General features: G+C 40.5%; 1 protein-coding gene across 5 annotated transcripts in view; it reads left to right on the top strand.

Moving 5' to 3' along the window:
- LOC139747080 (uncharacterized) overlaps positions 1–22,706 on the top strand; it is a 488,827-nt gene that overhangs the window by 354,863 nt on the left and 111,258 nt on the right. The gene's annotated exons all lie outside the window — the stretch shown is intronic.

The following is a 22,706-nucleotide window of genomic DNA, read 5'->3' on the forward strand; positions in this document are numbered from 1 at the left end:
CACAACAGACTTCATACTTGCCCCTCTTTCCAAAACTCTTGCATTCACCTCCCTAACAACCCCATCCATAAACAAATTAAACAACCATGGAGACATCACACACCCCTGCCGCAAACCTACATTCACTGAGAACCAATCACTTTCCTCTCTTCCTACACGTACACATGCCTTACATCCTCAATAAAAACTTTTCACTGCTTCTAACAACTTGCCTCCCACACCATATATTCTTAATACCTTCCACAGAGCATCTCTATCAACTCTATCATATGCCTTCTCCAGATCCATAAATGCTACATACAGATCCATTTGCTTTTCTAAGTATTTCTCACATACATTCTTTAAAGCAAACACCTGATCCACACATCCTCTACCACTTCTGAAACCACACTGCTCTTCCCCAATCTGATGCTCTGTACATGCCTTCACCCTCTCAATCAATACCCTCCCATATAATTTACTAGGAATACTCAGCAAACTGATACCTCTGTAATTTGAGCACTCACTCTTATCCCCTTTGCCTTTGTACAATGGCACTATGCACGCATTCCGCCAATCCTCAGGCACCTCACCATGAGTCTTTTTTTTTTTTTTTTTTTTTTTTTTTGCTTTGTCGCTGTCTCCCGCGTTTGCGAGGTAGCGCAAGGAAACAGACGAAAGAAATGGCCCAACCCACCCCCATACACATGTATATACATACGTCCACACACGCAAATATACATACCTACACAGCTTTCCATGGTTTACCCCAGACGCTTCACATGCCTTGATTCAATCCACTGACAGCACGTCAACCCCGGTATACCACATCGCTCCAATTCACTGTATTCCTTGCCCTCCTTTCACCCTCCTGCATGCTCAGGCCCCGATCACACAAAATCTTTTTCACTCCATCTTTCCACCTCCAATTTGGTCTCCCTCTTCTCCTCGTTCCCTCCACCTCTGACACATATATTCTCTTGGTCAATCTTTCCTCACTCATTCTCTCCATGTGCCCGAACTATTTCAAAACACCCTCTTCTGCTCTCTCAACCCCGCTCTTTTTATTTCCTCACATCTCTCTTACCCTTACGTTACTTACTCGATCAAACCACCTCACACCACACATTGTCCTCAAACATCTCATTTCCAGCACATCCATCCTCCTGCGCACAACTCTATCCATAGCCCACGCCTCGCAACCATACAACATTGTTGGCACCTCTATTCCTTCAAACATACCCATTTTTGCTTTCCAAGATAATGTTCTCGACTTCCACACATTCTTCAAGGCTCCCAGAATTTTCGCCCCCTCCCCCACCCTATGATCCACTTCCGCTTCCATGGTTCCATCCGCTGCCAGATCCACTCCCAGATATCTAAAACACTTCACTTCCTCCAGTTTTTCTCCATTCAAACTCACCTCCCAATTGACTTGACCCTCAACCCTACTGTACCTAATAACCTTGCTCTTATTCACATTTACTCTCAACTTTCTTCTTCCACACACTTTACCAAACTCAGTCACCAGCTTCTGCAGTTTCTCACATGAATCAGCCACCAGCGCTGTATCATCAGCGAACAACAACTGACTCACTTCCCAAGCTCTCTCATCCCCAACAGACTTCATACTTGCCCCTCTTTCCAAAACTCTTGCATTTACCTCCCTAACAATGATAATGATAATAATAATGAATATGATCTGAATGTCTTAATCCAAAGGCAATCACTACCATTCAGTTGCTAGGTTGTGCTTTTATCTCTTTTCCCCATTTTCTCTTCTTTTATGAATATGTAGAGAAATATTAATTCATTTGTTAGGTTAGAATGTTTTTGAAATTGTTTAGAAGATATATGAAGAATGTAATTAACCTTATTGCTTACTGAATATAATTTGAATGTTTTGAACTGAAGGCAGTCATTGGTATTCAGCTTCAAGGTAGCTCTTCTATCTCTTTCATCCATCTTCTACACCTTTGTGAATATGTAGATTATTATAAAGTAATGCATTACATGAGAGTGTTGTTACTGGACTCTGCCTGCTCTAGGTTACACCATGAAAAAAAAAATTTATCTTTCGCAATGCTACATCATTGGGAGTACTGTCTCATCAAAGAATTTTTTCAAAAGGAATCTGCATTTCCCTGCGACTGGAAATAGTTCAAACTTGGACTCCTGAAACCTTTAGAGAGGTCCTGGGTACCACCAGGACTTTTTCATTGAAGTTGGTCCAAGGGTAGTTATAAGTAATTGAGATTGAATAAGAGCTTAAGAAAACTGTGCATAAAGAATGAATTGAGAATTCATTTCAGTACATCATTTACTGATTGTAAGTGTTGAATGTTTTCAATCAAAGGCAATCACGAGCATACAGGGGCTTTCCATTTTTTCTTCCATTTTCTCATGGATTTTTCTTTATATGTAGATGATTATTGATTCATGCACTAGGCAGTAACTTGCTGATGATAAATTTGTAGGAAAAGATATATGAATGTTCAGTTTCCTGTGTCATTTACTGAATGTAATGGGAATGTTTTGAGCCAAATACAGTTGTTAGCATATGGGTGTTAGGTAGAGCCTCCATTTCTCCCATCCATATTCTCCTATATTTTTCTGAATACAATATGTAAGTAAATGCTTATTAATTCATTGATTAAGTAAGAACCTACTGAAGAGAATTTTGAAGAATAGAATATTTGAAAAAATGCAATTTACTGTATCATTCTGTTTAAGTTGAAAGTTTTGAACAGAAGGTGTTTGTTTGAACTTGCATATCTTTCATCCATTTTTTGCCTTTATATTTCCAAATCTACATTGTGTGCTCAAAAAAGACTGGTGTTTGAGAATATTGGCTGTAGAAAGGGGGACTTACACAAGTATACATGTGTGAGTGGGAAAAATAGTCAGTGGGCATTATTGGATTACATATTATTAATAGGAACCATAGAAGGGGAAGTGAATCATAGGGTGGGGGAGGGGGCAAAAATTCTGGGAGCCTTGAAGAATGTGTGGAAGTCGAGAACATTATCTCGGAAAGCAAAAATGGGTATGTTTGAAGGAATAGTGGTTCCAACAATGTTATATGGTTGCAAGGCATGGGCTATGGATAGATTGTGTGCAGGAGGGTGGATGTGCTGGAAATGAGATGTTTGAGGACAATATGTGATGTGAGGTGGTTTGACCAAGTAAGTAATAATAGGGTAAGAGAAATGTGTGGTAATAAATAGAGTGTGGTTGAGAGAGCAGAAGAGAATGTTTTGAAATAGTTTGGTCGCATGGAGAGAATGAGTGAGGAAAGATTGACAAAGAGGATATATGTGTCAAAGGTGGAGGGAATGAGAAGTGGGAGACTGAATTGGAGGTGGAAAGATGGAGTGAAAAAGATTTTGAGTGATCGGGGCCTGAACATGCAGGAGGGTGAAAGGCGTGTAAGGAATAGAGTGAATTGGAACGATGTGGTATACCGGGGTTGACGTGCTGTCAATGGATTGAACCAGGGCATGTGAAGCATCTGGGGTAAACCATGGAAAGTTCTGTGGGGCCTGGATGTGGAAAGGGAGCTGTGGCTTCGGTGCATTATTACATGACAGCTAGAGACTGAGTGTGAACGAATGGGGCCTTTGCTGTCTTTTCCTAGCGCTACCTCGCACACATGAGGGGGTAGGGGGTTGTTATTTAATGTGTGGCGAGGTGGCGATGGGAATGAATAAAGGCAGACAGTATGAATTATGTACATGTGTATATATGTATATGTTTGTGTGTGTATATATATGTATACGTTGAGATGTATAGGTATGTATATTTGCATGTGTAGATGTGTATGTATATACATGTGTATGTGGGTGGGTTGGGCCATTCTTTCATCTGTTTCCTTGCGCTACCTCGCTAACACAGGAGACAGCGACAAAGCAAAATAAAATAAAATAAATGTGATAAAAGCGACAAAGCAAAATAAAATAAAATAAATATAAATAATAAAAGAGAGACTATTGGAAGTGAATATGCTGAGAGGGGCAGCTAGTAGGATGGAGGCGTATAAAAGAGAGACTATTAGAAGTGAATATGCTGAGAGGGGCAGCTAGTAGGATGGCTGATATCTACCTTGTGGAGGCAAGGGCGAAAACTTGTTGCGGTTTTTAGAAAAAAGGAAACTTTATCGGTGAGCAGAGTGGTGAGAATAAGTGAGCTTGGACATGAGACTTATGCGAAGTCATATCAGGAGAGACTGAGGGTAGAATGGCAAAAGGTGAGAGATATGAGGCTTAGGTGAATGTGTGAGGAATGGGAGGTATTTAGGGAAGTAGTACTGACATTTGCGAGAGATGCATGTGGCATGCAAAAGGCAGGATGTGGGCAGATTAGAGAGGGTAATGAGTGGTAGGATAAAGAAGTAAAGTTGCAAGTGAAAGAGAAAAGTGAGGCATTTGGGTGGTACTTACAGGGAAGGAGTGCAAATAATTGAGAGATGTATAGGAGAAGGTGGCAGGAGGTCAAGAGGAAGGTACAGGAGTTGAAAAAGAAGGCAAATGAGAGTTGGGGTTAGTTAGTATTGATAAACTTTGGGGTGAATAAGGTGTAGTAAAATAGAAGGAGACTAATAATGTGTGGAAAACAAGAGGACAAATGGGAACGTCAGTGGAGGGGGACATAGGAAGAAGGAATGAGTAACATTTATTGACGAGGAGTTGGAGCATTTTGAAGGACTGTTGAATGTATTTGATGATAGGGTGACAGCAGTAAGGTTTTTTGGGTCAGGGTGGTAAGCAAAGTGAGTCATAGAAGGGGGTTTGGTGAAGAAAGATGTGGTGAAAGCCTTACGTATGATGAAATGTGACAAGGTAGTTAAAGTGGATGGTATTGCAGTTAAATTTCAAAAGAAAGTGGTGATATGTTGATGATTGGCTAGTTAGAAATTTAAGCATTTGCATGGATCATGATGAGGTACCTAAGGATTGGCAGAATGCATGTATAGTGCCATTGTGTAAGGGCATGGGAGATAAAGGTGAGTGTCCAGACTACAGAGGTATAAATTTGTAAACTGTACCTGAGAATTTGTATAGGATATTAGTGATTGAGAGAGTGAAGGCATGTACAGAGCATCAGATTGAGGAGGTCCAGTGTGGGTTCAGAACTTGCAGAGGGTGTGTGGATCAGATGTTTGCTTTAAAGAATGTGTATGAGGAATACTTAGAAAAACAGATGGATTTATGTGTGGCACTTATGGATATGGAGAAAGTGTATGATAGGGTTGATAGAGATTCCTTATGTAAGGTCTTAAGAGTATGTTGTATAGGAGGAAAGCTGCCAGAAGCAGTGAGAAATTCTTATCAAGGGTGTAAGGCGTGTGTACGAGTAGGAAGAGAGAAGAGTGAGTGGTTTGAAATGAAGGCGGATCTGCAGCAAGGGTGTATGATGTCATCTTGATTGTTTAATTTGTTTATGGATAGGATGGCAAAGAAAGTAGATGTGAGAGTCTTAGAGTGAGGGGCTAGTGTGCAGTGTTATTGGATGAGAGGACCTTGGAAGTGAGTCAGTTGTTGTTTGCTGATAATGCAGTACTGGAGGCAGATTTGAGAAAAAATTACAGAAGTTGGGGACTTGCATTTGGAACCTGAGAGTAAACATGAATAGAAATAAGCTTATTAGGTGTAGCGGGGTTGAGGGACAGGTTAGTTGGGGTGTAGGATTGAATGGAGAAACACTGGAGAAAGTAAAGTGTTTTAGGTACCTGGGAGTGGACATGGCAGTGAATGGAACCATGGAAGTGAGTCATAGGGTGGGTGATTGGGCGAAGATTCTGGGAGGTGCTGAAGAATGTCTAAAAAGAGAGACCATTATCTGGGAGGGCAAAAATGGGCATTTTTGAAAGTATAGCAGTCCCAGCAATATGATATGGATGCCAGGTATGGGCTATAGATGAGGATGTGCAGAGGAGGATGAATGTATTGGAAGTGAAATGTCTGAGAACAAAATATAGTTTGAGGTGGTTTGATCAAGTAAATAATAAAAGGGTAAGAGAGATGTGTGGTAAAAGAAACATGTGCTTGATAGAGCTAAAGAGGGTTTGCTAAAATGTTAGGACATATGGAGAGAATGAATGAGGAAAAGTTAACAAAGAGGATATAAGTGTCAGAAAAGGAGAGAACTAGGAGAATGGGGAGACCAAATTAGAGATGGAAGGATGGAGTGAAAAAGATGCTGAGGATGGGGGCCTAAACATGCTGGAGGGTGAAAGGCATGAATGGGATGGAGTGAATTGGAATGATGTGGTACATAGGGGTCAACATTCTGTCAGTTATCTGAATCAGGATGTGTGAAGCAGCTGGGATAAACCATGGAAATTCCTGTGGGCTTAACTTTGAATGCATTACACATGGCAGGTAGAGATTGGATGTAAGCAAATGTGGCCTTTCTTCATCTGTTCTTGTCACTACTATGCTGATGTGGGAAGTGGCAATCAAGTATGAAAAAAGTTTGAATATCTAGATAGATATTGATTCATGCGATATGTAAAGAACTGCTGAAGAGCACTGTGATGATTTGTATGAAAAGTGATAATTTCTGTATCATTCTCCAAATATAAGCTGAATGTTTTGAATTGAAGGTAATTATTGGTGCTTGCATGCTAGGTAGCACTTATATCTCTTTCATCCATTTTCTCTTGTATTATATGAGTATACACATGATTATTAATATATGCATTGGGTAAGAAGCTGATAAAGAGAATTAGGTAGAAAAAATATATGTAGAATGCAGTTTACTGTATCATTCTCCAATTATGAGTTGAATATTTTGAACCAAGAGGTGATTATTAGCACTTCTATCTCTCCTCATCCTTCTGTATTTTCAGAATTTGAAAATAGTTACTGATTTTTGCATTGAATAAGAACCAACTGAAGATATTTGTTTAGAATAATGTATGAAGAATTCTATATATTGTATCATTCACCAGTTATATTTGGAATTTTTTTTAACTAAGGCAATCGTTAGCATTTGGATGCTAGGTAGCCCTCTCATATCTTAAATCCATTTTCTCCTATATTTTCCTCAATATGTAGATGATTATCAATTCATGCAGTAGGTACAAACCTTCTGAAGAGATATGTATAGAAAAACATGAAATATATGATTTACTGTATCATTCACTGATTGTTATTTGAATGTTTTGAACAAAAGGCAGTCACTAACAATTGTGTGATATATGGCAGTTCCATATTTATCTTTAATTTTCTTCATTGTTTTTTGAATATGTAAATTATTCTCTCTCTCTCTGTCTCTGTCTCTCTCTCTCTCTCTCTCTCTCTCTCTCTCTCTCTCTCTCTCTCTCTCTCTGCATAACATCTGTGCACAGCACGTTTGTGTTTTTTTGTTAGAGCTCTTCACCTTTGACATGTCAAGCAGCATTGCACATGTTGACATGGCCTTGCCTGTACAATTCTTTTTTTCCCTGTAGTGCATCAAGCAGCCAACACATACAGACATTTATTAATTTTTTTTTTTTTTTGTCGCTGTCTCCCGCGTTTGCGAGGTAGCGCAAGGAAACAGACAAAAGAAATGGCCCAACCCACCCCCATACACATTTATATACATACGTCCACACACGCAAATATACATACCTACACAGCTTTCCATGGTTTACTCCAGACGCTTCACATGCCCTGATTCAATCCACTGACAGCACGTCAACCCTGGTATACCACATCGATCCAATTCACTCTATTCCTTGCCCTCCTTTCACCCTCCTGCATGTTCAGGCCCCGATCACACAAAATCTTTTTCACTCCATCTTTCCACCTCCAATTTGGTCTTCCACTTCTCCTCGTTCCCTCCACCTCCGACACATATATCCTCTTGGTCAATCTTTCCTCACTCATTCTCTCCATGTGCCCAAACCATTTCAAAACACCCTCTTCTGCTCTCTCAACCACGCTCTTTTTATTTCCACACATCTCTCTTACCCTAACGTTACTTACTCGATCAAACCACCTCACACCACACATTGTCCTCAAACATCTCATTTCCAGCACATCCATCCTCCTGCGCACAACTCTATCCATAGCCCACGCCTCACAACCATACAACATTGTTGGAACCACTATTCCTTCAAACATAGCCATTTTTGCTTTCCGAGATAATGTTCTCGACTTCCACACATTCTTCAAGGCTCCCAGGATTTTCGCCCCCTCCCCCACCCTAATGATCCACTTCCGCTTCCATGGTTCCATCCGCTGCCAGATCCTCTCCCAGATATCTAAAACACTTTACTTCCTCCAGTTTTTCTCCATTCAAACTTACCTCCCAGTTGACTTGACCCTCAACCCTACTGTACCTAATTACCTTGCTCTTATTCACATTTACTCTTAACTTTCTTCTTTCACACACTTTACCAAACTCAGTCACCAGCTTCTGCAGTTTCTCACATGAATCAGCCACCAGCGCTGTATCATCAGCGAACAACAACTGACTCACTTCCCAAGCTCTCTCATCCCCAACAGACTTCATACTTGCCCCTCTTTCCAAAACTCTTGCATTCCCCTCCCTAACAACCCCATCCATAAACAAATTAAACAGCCATGGAGACATCACACACCCCTGCCGCAAACCTACATTCACTGAGAACCAATCACTTCCCTCTCTTCCTACACGTACACATGCCTTACATCCTCGATAAAAACTTTTCACTGCTTCTAACAACTTGCCTCCCACACCATATATTCTTAATACCTTCCACAGAGCATCTCTATCAACTCTATCATATGCCTTCTCCAGATCCATAAATGCTACATACAAATCCATTTGCTTTTCTAAGTATTTCTCACATACATTCTTCAAAGCAAACACCTGATCCACACATCCTCTACCACTTCTGAAACCACACTGCTCTTCCCCAATCTGATGCTCTGTACATGCCTTCACCCTCTCAATCAATACCCTCCCATATAATTTACCAGGAATACTCAACAAACTTATACCTCTGTAATTTGAGCACTCACTCTTATCCCCTTTTATATTCAGATTTTTTTCTGTGATTTGTCAAGAAGCACATCCCATGCTTTCTTGGCCTTTTCTATACCTTGGTGGTTCATCTCTAAAAGTCACGGAAATACTGACAGGCAAGTTTTTTCTTTGGAACTTTTTGTACACTGAATGCTTATGATGTGTGAGGCTCTTAATACATTATACTAAATGCTATAGGCAATCTGATAATGGGTAAAACAAATTGTCGGGCTATGGGATTAGTGTCTATACATACTGTGACATATAATATGTTGAATAATAAAATGTGACCAATATAAGTGAATATGAATGGGTTAAATGAACTATCAGTTTGTATAGTTAGGCATAATGATCTCCATTATTATGAGATTTATAATGTACAAGCTAGATATAAAGGAATGTATGCATAGAAAGTAAGTAATCAACTGGATATGGTACAGTATCCACACAGACACTATGTTAGTCTCCTATTTCTTCTAGCACATAATATTATGGTAAAAAGCAATGGCAAATAGCTGTTGTGTTGGACAAGGTATGCAAGCTCCAGTTATATCACACATGATTGTTCCTGAAGGCTGATTATGAATGTTTCCCAAACCTTGCATCCTGTGTAGTGCATTATCTTTATTTCCTATGTAATTCCCAGCCCCCTCCATGATGTTCAGTCAGCTGAGCTTCTCTTTATTACTTTGGACAGTAATCTAAGCTGAATGGAAAACATTAGCTTCATCATCAAGTCTCCCAGCTATCATTTCTGCATTCTTTGTAGAAATAGGATATGGAGATTCCCAGCACTTGAACTTTAGAACATCAGCACAGCTTTTATTCCTCCCTGTGTTACTTATGCCTCTCCCACCTGATGAATTTCTTCTTTGCTTATGCCTCCCCCATCTGATGGATTTCTTCACTGCTTAACATGATATCAGAAAAAATGCAGAAAAGGGCATGCAAGAACATCCTTGATCCCTTGAGCATCACCTATCAAGATCACTGAACACACTGGTCCTCCTGACTCTCATTAGCCATTGCTTAGACTTCATATCACTGTTCAGGAAAAAGCTGTTGCACCATTCTCACCATCACCTATTGCTGCCGGTGACCCTTAGTCCATTAGTTGGAGTTCAGTACCACTATCACATCAAGTTCATCCTAGCTCAAAAAGATTGCTTCAGGCACAGTCCTATCGGAACATTGTGAAACTCATAATTAACACACAGTATTTGTGTAGATACTGTCTGAAGGTTTTGTAATGTGGAAGAAGAGATAAGGGAGAGAGCAGTACAGGATAGAGGAATCATTGGGTCCCTTAATAGTAAAATGCAGGGTAGAGGTGCAAGTATAATACTGAAGAAATAATTAAGGGACAGGATATTCCTCCTGACCCTGACATATGCAGCTGGAACATGGACATGGAATGAGTTACAGAGGACAAGAATTCTGGCTGTGGAAATGAGCCATTTGAGAGGAGCATGTGGTATGAGTAGATGGATAGAGAAAAGCAATGAGGGGGAGTATGAGAGATTTGGTATGGCAGGGAATACAAAGGAAATGGATTGTGAAGCGGTAGAGTGGTGAAACATAATACCTTGAGGTTGTTTGGGCATGTGGAAAGAGTGCAAGACAGGAAGTTTACAAGGAGAGTGTATGATAGTGCAATGAAAGTGATTAGTGTGAGAGGGAGACCACCTTTGACATGGGGAAGTAGAGAGGAAGAGTACTGGTGGGAGAGTAATGGTGAAGAGCGCACTGAATGGTGTATGTGAGGAAAGCATGTAAGGACAGGGATAAATGGAGCCTTTGCTGTGGCCACCCCTTTGATGAGAGTTCCAGGAGGGAATGGGCTACAGAGATATAGATAGATGGATAGAATGCCTCCTTTTCTTTTTATTTCCTTACTCTTTATTGTGTGAATTTTTCTTTGTGTTTTTAGCCTTTGGAAGCATATTATTCAGTACACCCTTGTTTTTGTTATTTGTGGATGGCAGTTTCATCAAACATATTGTCAGTAACAAACTTTTAGAGGGAAACATCAGGGCTGAAGATGCAATATGTTACCTTTTATTGGCTAGATTCAGTTGAGTTTAATGACTCTCCAATATGTACTCTGTTGTATAAGTTCAAGACCAAATCAGTGGATGATGAAGCTGTGATTATCTCTGAGGTGGCTAAATCTGAGTCTACTCACTTTAGGAATTGCAAAATATTCATTTCTGTGCTATATTCTTTCCCTTGAAGAGCAGGGTTTGCCCAATTCTAAGTTATAAAATTAATACTGAGGTCAGTTATTGGCAACAGTTTGATATGGAAAGTTTAGTGGAAAAATAAAGTGTTGATAGACTTTCTTGGTAAAAGGGAAAAAATAGAAAAACAAAAAAGAAAAATTCAGCTCAGGTTTCTAATGCCTTCAGGAAAATTGTGATGCTGTGAGCTGGTTATAATTATGTACAAGAATTCTTGTTTGTTCTTGTTCGTACGAGAGATGTAGCAACATTATAATTGGAGATATGTTTGCCATAACTAATCTCATGATTGATAAAGGATGACAGGAGCACAAGAGCTAAATTGTCATATGTGTTGACCTGTGTTCTGCCTGTGGAAAAGATGGCTTAGAATTTAAAAGTGCATTTGATGATTAAGATGGCTTGTATGACTCTTATAGTTGCTTGAAAACATTTAGTGTTCACTTTTTATTAAACTTTTTTTTTTTTTTTTTTTTTTTTTTTTTTTTTTTTTTTTATACTTTGTCGCTGTCTCCCGCGTTTGCGAGGTAGCGCAAGGAAACAGACGAAAGAAATGGCCCAACCCCCCCCCCCATACACATGTACATACACACGTCCACACACGCAAATATACATACCTACACAGCTTTCCATGGTTTACCCCAGATGCTTCACATGCCTTGATTCAATCCACTGACAGCACGTCAACCCCTGTATACCACATGACTCCAATTCACTCTATTCCTTGCCCTCCTTTCACCCTCCTGCATGTTCAGGCCCCGATCACACAAAATCTTTTTCACTCCATCTTTCCACCTCCAATTTGGTCTCCCTCTTCTCCTCGTTCCCTCCACCTCCGACACATATATCCTCTTGGTCAATCTCTCCTCACTCATTCTCTCCATGTGCCCAAACCATTTCAAAACACCCTCTTCTGCTCTCTCAACCACGCTCTTTTTATTTCCACACATCTCTCTTACCCTTACGTTACTTACTCGATCAAACCACCTCACACCACACATTGTCCTCAAACATCTCATTTCCAGCACATCCATCCTCCTGCGCACATCTCTATCCATAGCCCACGCCTCGCAACCATACAACATTGTTGGAACCACTATTCCCTCAAACATACCCATTTTCGCTTTCCGAGATAATGTTCTCGACTTCCACACATTTTTCAAGGCTCCCAAAATTTTCGCCCCCTCCCCCACCCTATGATCCACTTCCGCTTCCATGGTTCCATCCGCTGACAGATCCACTCCCAGATATCTAAAACACTTCACTTCCTCCAGTTTTTCTCCATTCAAACTCACCTCCCAATTGACTTGACCCTCACCCCTACTGTACCTAATAACCTTGCTCTTATTCACATTTACTCTCAACTTTCTTCTTCCACACACTTTACCAAACTCAGTCACCAGCTTCTGCAGTTTCTCACATGAATCAGCCACCAGCGCTGTATCATCAGCGAACAACAACTGACTCACTTCCCAAGCTCTCTCATCCCCAACAGACTTCATACTTGCCCCTCTTTCCAGGACTCTTGCATTTACCTCCCTTACAACCCCATCCATAAACAAATTAAACAACCATGGAGACATCACACACCCCTGCCGCAAACCTACATTCACTGAGAACCAATCACTTTCCTCTCTTCCTACACGTACACATGCCTTACATCCTCGATAAAAACTTTTCACTGCTTCTAACAACTTGCCTCCCACACCATATATTCTTAATACCTTCCACAGAGCATCTCTATCAACTCTATCATATGCCTTCTCCAGATCCATAAATGCTACATACAAATCCATTTGCTTTTCTAAGTATTTCTCACATACATTCTTCAAAGCAAACACCTGATCCACACATCCTCTACCACTTCTGAAACCGCACTGCTCTTCCCCAATCTGATGCTCTGTACATGCCTTCACCCTCTCGATCAATACCCTCCCATATAATTTACCAGGAATACTCAACAAACTTATACCTCTGTAATTTGAGCACTCACTCTTATCCCCTTTGCCTTTGTACAATGGCACTATGCACGCATTCCGCCAATCCTCAGGCACCTCACCATGAGTCATACATACATTAAATAACCTTACCAACCAGTCAACAATACAGTCACCCCCTTTTTTAATAAATTCCACTGCAATACCATCCAAACCTGCTGCCTTGCCGGCTTTCATCTTCCGCAAAGCTTTTACTACCTCTTCTCTGTTTACCAAATCATTTTCCCTAACCCTCTCACTTTGCACACCACCTCGACCAAAACACCCTATATCTGCCACTCTGTCATCAGACACATTCAACAAACCTTCAAAATACTCATTCCATCTCCTTCTCACATCACCGCTACTTGTTATCACCTCCCCATTTGCGCCCTTCACTGAAGTTCCCATTTGCTCCCTTGTCTTACGCACCCTATTTACCTCCTTCCAGAACATCTTTTTATTCTCCCTAAAATTTACTGATAGTCTCTCACCCCAACTATCATTTGCCCTTTTTTTCACCTCTTGCACCTTTCTCTTGACCTCCTGTCTCTTTCTTTTATACTTCTCCCACTCAATTGCATTTTTTCCCTGCAAAAATCGTCCAAATGCCTCTCTCTTCTCTTTCACTAATACTTGATAGGCTAAGTTAATTTCTAGAGACAAAATGTCAGTACCATATCAGAGTTATATGCAATTCTAGTTATTAAGGAAGTCTTCCCTTTCTCAGCAAGACATTTTCTGGGTGATTTTGTAACTAGGCTGATTGATGAGAACATGTCCTTGGGTTGGACCATATCCTTTTATTATAGATTTAAATGCAACCAACATCAAAGCTAAAGCATCCATATTCTCAGCTAAGATTGTCTTCACCCAAGTTTTTCACCAGTGAGTACGGAAACCCCATGCATTCTTCTGTGTGATTTAAGAATTGCAAAGTGCATTGGTTTCAAGACACCTGGCACAACTCCAGCTGGGCGTTTTGCAAGCTACTGAAGGTCTCAGAGTTTGAAAAGAAAAAGATATGAGAACTTTTACAGGTCAGGAGCCAAAATTTTTTTCTGGAAAAATGTATTCAGGTCATATTAACGATAGGTTTTATAATGTCAGCCAGCCTAATGGATTTTTCCAGCATACAAGTATCATAAAAAAGAGAATGATTTTGGACTTGTCTCATTAAAACAGATTTAGTGTGACTCATTACAACAGATTTAGTGTGACTCATTACAACAGACACACTATGAACTTGTCTTTCAAAATGACAGTAATCAGTTTTGTTTGGCAGGTAGTTCAGAAAAGTTCATGAAATGTATCTATTTTCTTGGAGAATAGACATTGATAGGTTCCTTTGAACCCCTATTTTGGAATTTCTTTGCTTTCAGAATTGGTCACCAAGCCCAATGGTTCAAGGTCATGCCCCCTCATTTTCATATGTCCAATGTATGAACGAAACTGGTGAAGATGGTTATCAGGAGTCAACAGAAAAGAGGGATAGGATATGCTTATAATTGGCTGATCAGGGCAGTGTCCTCAGAGGGGCTTGGAGGTTCTAGGAGTAGTGCAAAAGACAATTGATAATTGACTGATCTGGGCAATCTCCTCATAGGTTCTGGAAGGCTTTCAGAGTAGTGCAGAAGATTGTTGATAGTTCTGACCTAGTGAAATCAGCTAAAGTTTGCAGTAATTACAGATCTGGTAAATGTGGTTTTGTTTAAGTAAGTGAGCTTGTAGTTAAAAGCTTGTGCGGTAATAGAGAAAAGAAACTAATGTCTTATTTTTCATTCAGAGGTACAACTAAAAGCACATCATTGGTTATATCAGGAGAATTAAGTTTAATGAAAGGTTTCACTGGTATCTTTAGAACTTTATATATGCATCTCAAAAAGATGGGGTTTTTCTATGAAACACTTTTGGAACTGTCTCTTCTGCAGACCCATTTCAGTGTAAAAGAACTGGCTGCAGTGTTCATCAGCACTAGGAAATTGAAGCCAAATCAAGGTAGATCAATTCATCTTTTTTCAGACATCATTTCTTTCGTGGTTCACTAATATGGCATTTCCCTTTGTCCCCAGTGATCATGGACACTGTTTCTGGAAGCAACTCACATAAAAGGAGCTTAGACTATTATAGACAATGCTCTGTTATGAATGATTGTGGTGGGAACAGAGTGGATTCATTCATGTGGACCCAGTCGTGGAGGGGTGATACAGACTGGTTTGCAATAATAGGGCATTTCCTTCTGTCTCCAGTGGCAATGGACACTGTTTCTGGAAGTAACTTACCTAAAAGGAGCATAGAACTTTGTAGACAATGCTCTGACATGAATAATTTTGGTGGGTACAGAGTGGAGCCTGGACTGGGATTTATTCATGTGGATTCGGTCAGTAAGGGGTGATGCAGATTGGTTTGCAATGGTGGCCTATCAGAAATTGCTGAGTTATGTCTTGTTTTTTCACATCTACTTGCATGTGAAGTAGTTTGGAGTGGAATCAGTGGAGATTCCTGTGTTGATAATCTATCCTTGAAACATGGAAAACTTTGTTTATGATGGGCTGGCTACTGCAGGACATAGGATAAGTGAGTTAAATTCTCTTGGGAGATAAGAGTATTTGTGATGTGTATGTAAATATCTATTTCTACTGTACAGGGAAGGAGTTCCAGAATTATGGGGCCCCATCTCTTGAACTCTCCTATTATCCAACTCTTCAAACTACATTGTCTCATAACTAAGTTTATTCCATTCATCCATAACTCATTTATTTATTTATTTATTTATTTTGCTTTGTCGCTGTCTCCCGCATTAGCGAGGTAGTGCAAGGAAACAGACGAAAGAATGGCCCAACCCGCCCACATACACATGTATATACATACACATCCACACACGCAAATATACATACCTATACATCTCAATGTACACATATATATATACACACACAGACATATACATATATACACATGTACATAATTCATACTGTCTGCCTTTATTTATTCCCATCGCCACCCCGCCACACATGGAATAACAACCCCCTCCCCCCTCATGTGTGCGAGTTGGCGCTAGGAAAAGACAACAAAGGCCCCATTCGTTCATACTCAGTCTCTAGCTGTCATGTGATAATGCACCGAAACCACAGCTCCCTTTACACATCCAGGCCCCACAGAACTTTCCATGGTTTACCCCAGACGCTTCACATGCCCTGGTTCAATCCATTGACAGCACGTCAACCCTGGTATACCACATCATTCCAATTCACTCTATTCCTTGCACGCCTTTCACCCTCCTGCATGTTCAGGCCCCGATCATTGAAAATCTTTTTCACTCCATCTTTCCACCTCCAATTTGGTCTCCCACTTCTTGTTCCCTCCACCTCTGACACATATATCCTCTTGGTCAATCTTTCCTCACTCATTCTCTCCATGTGACCAAACCATTTCAAAACACCCTCTTCTGCTCTCTCAACCACACTCTTTTTATTTCCACACATCTCTCTTACCCTTACATTACTTACTCGATCAAACCACCTCACACCACATATTGTCCTCAAACATCTCATTTCCAGCACATCCACCCTCCTGCACACAACTCTATCCATAGCCCATGCCTCACAACCATACAACATTGTTGGAACCACTATTCCTTCAAACATACCCATTTTTGCTCTCCGAGATAATGTTCTCGACTTCCACACATTCTTCAAGGCTCCCAGAATTTTTGCCCCCTCCCCCACCCTATGATTCACTTCCGCTTCCATGGTTCCATCCGCTGCCAGATCCACACCTTACTTCCTCCAGTTTTTCTCCATTCAAACTTACCTCCCAGTTGACTTGACCCTCAACTCTACTGTACCTAATAACCATGCTCTTATTCACATTTACTCTTAACTTTCCTCTTTCACACACTTTACCAAACTCAGTCACCAGCTTCTGCAGTTTCTCACATGAATCAGCCACCAGCGCTGTATCATCAGTGAACAACAACTGACTCACTTCCCAAGCTCTCTCATCCACAACAGACTGCATACTTGCTGCCCCTCTTTCCAAAACTCTTGCATTCACCTCCCTAACAGCCCCATCCATAAACAAATTAAACAACCATGGAGACATCACACACCCCTGCCGCAAACCTACATTCACTGAAAAACAATCACTTTCCTCTCTTCCTACACGTACACATGCCTTACATCCTTTATAAAAACTTTTCACTGCTTCTAACAACTTGCCTCCCACACCATATATTCTTAATACCTTCCACAGAGCATCTCTATCAACTCTATCATAAGACTTCTCCAGATCCATAAATGCTACATACAAATCCATTTGCTTTTCTAAGTATTTCTCACATACATTCTTCAAAGCAAACACCTGATCCACACATCCTCTACCACTTCTGAAGCCACACTGCTCTTCCCCAATCTGATGCTCTGTACATGCCTTCACCCTCTCAGTCAATACCCTCCCATATAATTTACCAGGAATACTCAACAAACTTATACCTCTGTAATTTGAGCACTCACTCTTATCCCCTTTGCCTTTGTACAATGGCACTATGCAAGCATTTTGCCAATCCTCAGGCACCTCACCATGAATCATACATACATTAAATAACCTTACCAACCAGTCAACAATACAGTCACCCCCTGTTTTGATAAATTCCACTGCAATACCATCCAAACCTGCTGCCTTTCCGGCTTTCATCTTTTGCAAAGCTTTCATTACCTCTTCTCTGTTTACCAAATCATTTTCCCTAACCCTCTGACTTTGCACACCACCTTGACCAAAACACCCTATATCTGCCACTCTGTCATCAAACACATTCAACAGATCTTCAAAATACTCGCTCCATCTCCTTCTCACATCACCACTAATTGTTATCACCTCCCCAGTAGCCCCCTTCACTGAAGTTCCCATTTGCTCCCTTGTCTTACGCACTTTATTTACTTCCTTCCAAAACATCTTTTTATTCTCCCTAAAATTTAATGATACTCTCTCACCCCAACTTTCATTTGCCCTCTTTTTCACCTCTTGCACCTTTCTCTTGACCTCCTTCCTCTTTCTTTTATACATCTCCCGCTCATTTGCATTTTTTCCCTGCAAAAATCGTCCAAATGCCTCTCTCTTCTCTTTCACGAATAATCTTACTTCTTCATCCCACCACTCACTACCCTTTCTAATAAACCCACCTTCCACGCTTCTCATGCCACAAGCATCTTTTGCGCAAGCCATCACTGCTTCCCTAAATACATCCCATTCCTCCCCCACTCCCCTTACCTCCTTTGTTCTCACCTTTTTCCATTCTGTACTCAGTCTCTCCTGGTACTTCCTCACACAAGTCTCCTTCCCAAGCTCACTTACTCTCACCACTCTCTTCACCCCAACATTCTTTCTTCTTTTCTGAAAACCCCTACAAATCTTCACCTTCGCCTCCACAAGATAATGATCAGACATCCCTCCAGTTGCACCTCTCAGCACATTAACATCCAAAAGTCTCTCTTTAGCGCGCCTATCAATTAATACATAATCCAATAACGTTCTCTGGCCATCTTACATACATACTTTTTTTTTTTTTCTTTTTTTGCTTTGTTGCTGTCTCCCACGTTTGCGAGATAGCACAAGGAAACAGACGAAAGAAATGGCCCAACCCACCCCCATACACATGTATATACATACTTCCACACACGCAAATATACATACCTACACAGCTTTCCATGGTTTACCCCACACGCTTCACATACCCTGATTCAATCCACTGACAGCACGTCAACCCCGGTATACCACATCGATCCAATTCACTCTATTCCTTGCCCTCCTTTCACCCTCCTGCATGTTCAGGCCCCGATCACACAAAATCTTTTTCATTCCATCTTTCCACCTCCAATTTGGTCTCCCACTTCTCCTCGTTCCCTCCACCTCCGACACATATATCCTCTTGGTCAATCTTTCCTCACTCATTCTCTCCATGCGCCCAAACCATTTCAAAACACCCTCTTCTGCTCTCTCAACCATGCTCTTTTTATTTCCACACATCTCTCTCACCCTTACGTTACTTACTCGATCAAACCACCTCACACCACACATTGTCCTCAAACTTCTCATTTCCAGCACATCCATCCTCCTGCGCACAACTCTATCCATAGCCCACGCCTCGCAACCATACAACATTGTTGGAACCACTATTCCTTCAAACATACCCATTTTTGCTCCGAGATAATGTTCTCGACTTCCACACATTCTTCAAGGCTCCCAGAATTTTCGCCCCCTCCCCCACCCTATGATCCACTTCCGCTTCCATGGTTCCATCCGCTGCCAGATCCACTCCCAGATATCTAAAACACTATACTTCCTCCAGTTTTGCTCCATTCAGACTTACCTCCCAATTGACTTGACCCTCAACCCTACTGTACCTAATAACCTTGCTCTTACTCACATTTACTCTTAACTTTCTTCTTTCACACACTTTACCAAACTCAGTCACCAGCTTCTGCAGTTTCTCACATGAATCAGCCACCAGCGCTGTATCATCAGCGAACAACAACTGACTCACTTCCCAAGCTCTCTCATCCCCAACAGACTTCATACTTGCCCCTCTTTCCAAAACTCTTGCATTTACCTCCCTAACAACCCCATCCATAAACAAATTAAACAACCATGGAGACATCACACACCCCTACGTATACTTATGTATATCTCGCTTTTTAAACCAGGTATTCCCAATCACCTAGTCCTTTTTCAGCACATAAATCTACAAGCTCTTCACCATTTCCATTTACAACACTGAACACCCCATGTATACCAAATATTCCCTCAACTGCCACATTACTCACCTTTGCATTCAAATCACCCATCACTATAACCCGGTCTTGTACATCAAAACCACAACACACTCATTCAGCTGCTCCCAAAACACTTTCCTCTCATGATCTTTCTTCTCATGCCCAGGTGCATATGCACCAATATCACCCATCTCTCTCCATCAACTTTCAGTTTTACCCATATCAATCTAGAGTTTACTTTCTTACACTCTATCACATACTCCCACAACTCCTGTTTGAGGAGTAGTGCTACTCCTTCCCTTGCTTTTGTCCTCTCACTAACCCCTGACTTTACTCCCAAGACATTCCCTAACCACTCTTCCCCTTTACCCTTGAGCTTTGTTTCACTCAGAGCCAAAACATCCAGGTTCCTTTCCTCAAACATACTACCTATCTCTCCTTTTTTCTCATCTTGGTTACATCCACACACATTTAGACATCCCAATCTGAGCCTTCGAGGAGGATGAGCACTTCCCGCGTGACTCCTTCTGTTTCCCCTTTTAGAAAGTTAAAATACAAGGAGGGGAGGGTTTCTGGCCCCCCGCTCCCGTCCCCTTTAGTCGCCTTCTACGACACGTGAGGAATGCGTGGGAAGTATTCTTTCTTCCCTATCCCCAGGGATATAACTCATATCTTATGAAAATGCTTTCTTATATCCTTTGTAACAAGTTTTACTTGATTTATGTAATGACTTCTGGTTGTTCTTTTCTTACATATTTTGAAGATTTGTTCACTGTTTACATCAAGCTGGTGGGCAAATTTAACTACTCATCGTTTCCCTGTGACTCATCTTTGTTAAATCAGGTACCAATTGGAAATTTTCTCTGTAAAGTAAGTCAAGGAAATGGTGCAAGTATCTTTCAGAAACCTTAAGGTTTTTGGATAAAGTTTTGCATTTGTTACAGACAAGCAGTTTTTGATATAAATCATTTGTTCTATCTGTCTATTTTTCTCTTATGCTTATTCCCTCCAGGAGCTCCCATCAAAGGGGTGGCACAGCAAAAGAGTCCACTTACTCTGGTCCTTACATGCTTCCCTCTCATACAGCATTCCATGCCTTCTTCCACCATTTCTCTCCCTGCAGTACTCATTCACTGTATTCCCCCATGCCACAGGTGGTCTTCCTCTCTCACCAACTATTTTAATTTTACTATCGTATTCTCTCCTTGTAAACTCCCTTCCCTGCATTCTTACCAAAATATTTTATATGATTTAATGTTGAAGAACTTGTCCAAGGTAGGGCTAGGTATCAGGAATAAGATCTGTGAGTTAAGCACTAATGAGGAAAGGGAATTATTACTTTTGGAAGGAAGACAATATTTCTAAAGAGAATATTTACTTTTGGAAGAAAATTATAATTTCTGTAGGAAATTATTTTCTTTTAGAAGGAATAGAAAATGTATTTTGTTGTACTCCATCAATTTCTTTTGTGGCTGGCAGTGAAACTAATTTGTTAACAGAAAACCTTTCTCAGAGGCACGAAAGCTTTCTTTTGGAATACAGTATCTCTTGTCTTTTTCCCCTTTTCTTGGCATTCACACCAATCATGCCAGTGCTTGGCATTTACTCATGGTGTTGTCATTGAAAAACTTAGTGTTAATGCCACAACTTTTGTTCCACATTTAAGGGTAGATTTTGCTCAGCTGGTTAGAACATATTTTAAGGTCCACCAGCGAGGGATTTTAAGTGGGGTGCATGACTGAGAAATTTTCCTTGGTAAAACTCATTGTCAAGATCTTGAAAGGTGATTGTATGGCACAATTTAGAGTCCAACACAATTTATTTTAGTGCAAAGATTTGTAGTTTCTGAGAAATGGATCTGGTCTAGGATCTCAGTAAGAGTAGTCTCTTCAGTGTTCCCTGCTGTAGGGAAGAACTAGTTTGTGGCTTAGTACACAAGATATATATATGGTCTGATGAGTAAGTGCAACATTGTTTTCAAGCTAATTTTGTAGATCATCTTTAGGACACATTATGATTACATTTTACGTATGTAGGAATCATGAACTATCTGTGTCTTTTTGCCCCTCACCTAGGTTAATCTGATGGCTTTCAAAGTAACTATATAAATGTGGAGGGAAGCAAGAATCTTAGCTGAGATAGATACTTTTCTTTGGCTAATAGCCATACTATTGCTCTGTAACAGTTGAAGAGCATTGAATTGTTATAACTGGTTAAACATGTAGAAATTAGGAAATAATGTGAATATTTTACTTTGAGTATCATCACTATAAAGTGGTATCACTAATTTTTACCAACAAAATATCATTAAACTTTTATCAGTCGTTTTACTAGACATCTAGTGTTTGGTGTAGGAGAAATTTGTTGACATGTACATTGCCCTGCCACTAGTGATCTGGTGAATGGGTAAAGCTAGCCAGGTAGCAATCCAGTAATTGGTAATGCACAATAATTCCTGTGCAATGAATTGAGTAATGCAAACCACAGAAATCTTATGATTGATTTATATTCCCTGTGTCATTAATGTTCATGTAACTGGGTAATGCAAACCAAGCAGCAGTATAGCAAAATGGTAATGCAAACCTCTCTTTGGCATAAAGAATGAATAATGGAAGAACAAAATTATGTGTCACTCATGCAGAAATGGGTAATGCAAGCCTAGCTGCAGTCTGGTGAGTGGTTGAAACAATTTTAAAATGTCCTCTGCAATCTGGCAGATGGTGATGTGGATCATAGTATCAGTGCTT

This window comes from Panulirus ornatus, chromosome 67, assembly GCF_036320965.1.
Source record: "Panulirus ornatus isolate Po-2019 chromosome 67, ASM3632096v1, whole genome shotgun sequence".
NCBI lineage: Eukaryota > Metazoa > Arthropoda > Malacostraca > Decapoda > Palinuridae > Panulirus > Panulirus ornatus.